The following is a 2161-nucleotide window of genomic DNA, read 5'->3' as shown; positions in this document are numbered from 1 at the left end:
TTCACATGCAGAAAGCAAATCACTATTATATTAATTTATACTGTCTCTTATTAGAGATAAGTAGCAATGTTCTACTCAGGTAGAAGTGTGGTTAGAAAAAACTGTAAACTTTATTAAAGCATTAAAGTAGATGATGTCGCAGATAACACATTTCTGTTGCAGATTCAGGTTCCCTTAAATAAAAAGCACTGTGTAGCAATTACTAGTATTTCTCATTTTAGCTAAAACTCCTAAAATACATAAAATCCACTTTGTAACACAATGTCTTTCTTGCTGTTGTTTACATATATTTTTGCACACAGAAAATGCTAAGAAATTTTAAATCTTTTGCCAAATGATTATAAATCAACATACTGCACAGTAAACAAAAATACTAAAAAGCACTTTTAGAGTCAGAGAGGAAACAGCTGCTCTGCCTTCCAGTGGGGTTCTGTCATAACTATATACGGATATGTTGGTTCTGTGCTGTTGCAGGGAAGAGTAGTCGCTTTTACTTACTTGTGGGTAAATAATAAATAACACAGCAAATTATAAAGCAAGAGATATATAAGATGAATTCCCCATGGTTGCAGCAATGTGAGCTTCCTGTACTAAAAGTACAGTGGGTTATAGAGGCATGGCTTTGCGATACCACCAAAGGATAAACTTAAGAAAAAGAATTATGTCAAGTGACAGCTAGAGTGAAAAAAAGCAGACCCATTAGTTCTGATTACTCTTTGATGAGAACCGCTTTTGACTTTCTTCTGAACTCTGACACTAACCAGATGGAGATGAGCAAATGGAAATAATGTTTTATCTCAATATTTTTTTCTCTTTCATGTTCACTGTCAAGCCTTGTTTTATTCCCCATATCATATCCCATTTGGTAAATAGCTATTTATTGTTCGGCCATGTCTAAATCAAGTGATATTATAAACAGTTAATTGCCTTTTTTATAGCAACAGCCAGCCATCAACATAATTTATTGAGATTATACGCTAAAGACTGATAAGGTATGCCATACATATAAAGTAGAATGGAAAGAATTAGTTTGACGCTTGACAAAACTTGAAAAGTATAGAATTAGGTTTTCTGAAACGCCTAATAAGCTGCAAGCTTTTCAAGTTTATTTCTTTACAAGCTGAACATTTTGCTGTTGTTCAAATAGTTTAAATTCCCTCAGATTAGACAGTCTCTGAGAGAATTTCATATCAGCTGTCTTTTCTTATTGTACAATTGTACCTTATGTATATGTTTTTCCCAATTCCACCATAGCTCTTGGTGTACAGTATGTAGTGGGTCTTTATACTGCTTGAAGGTTACGATTTTCTCCAATCACCAGTTTGTTTGTTTTTACTATTATCTGATTTTCTTCTAGGACTGTTTTGTATTGAGTGCCATCCATCTTTTGAACAACTAACAAACAAATAATCAGCTTCCTTGTGCCTGTTGAAAATAACCTTTCCCATGACATAATGTTTTGTCTGACCAAAATCCCATCTGTACATAAACACCAACATTGTTTGGGGACAACTTTAAAAGCGATGTTTTTATGGATTTTGGACATAAATGGCTTTCTTTGATAACTCATGGAGCATACAACTACTTAACTTAGAGACTAAGACTTATCGTTATACAAAACAATTTTTTTTTTTTTTTTACAGATTTCATGACACTTCCATTTCTTACAGTGCAGAAGTGATCAAATGTAAATGTGGGAGAAAGAAAAAAAAATAAAAAATCTGCATTGATTTGGAAGAGCATTCAGAGCATTCAATATAGGTGCAATTATGCAGTGTTTTAGTTTGGTGTTGTCAGTGTGATGCGGAGTCTGTGACATGATTTAGAGTTTTCTCAACAACTCAGTTGTCTAATGTTGGTGGGGAAGAAGCTGTTTCAGAATATGTTGGACCTGCTACGAATGCTGAAAATCCTCTTCCCAGAAGCTGGCAAGAGGAACAGTCCATGGTGAGGGTGTGAGGGGTCATTGATAATGTTACAGATATAATAGTCCGCACTATAGAACCTTTACAAAACCTCCACAATTACCATTGATGGACCTCTTGGGTTTGGATGGAATTTGTGTGGTTTCCCCTGTTAATGTTGGTAGGACTTCTGGTTAATCTCCCACAGTCCAAACAAACGACTGATGGTAACTGCCTCTAGCCCACAGGTTGTATCC

This window comes from Cyprinodon variegatus, unplaced genomic scaffold, assembly GCF_000732505.1.
Source record: "Cyprinodon variegatus isolate N-32 unplaced genomic scaffold, C_variegatus-1.0 Scaffold234, whole genome shotgun sequence".
Lineage (NCBI taxonomy): Eukaryota > Metazoa > Chordata > Actinopteri > Cyprinodontiformes > Cyprinodontidae > Cyprinodon > Cyprinodon variegatus.
Note: the sequence above shows the minus strand (reverse complement) of the source record.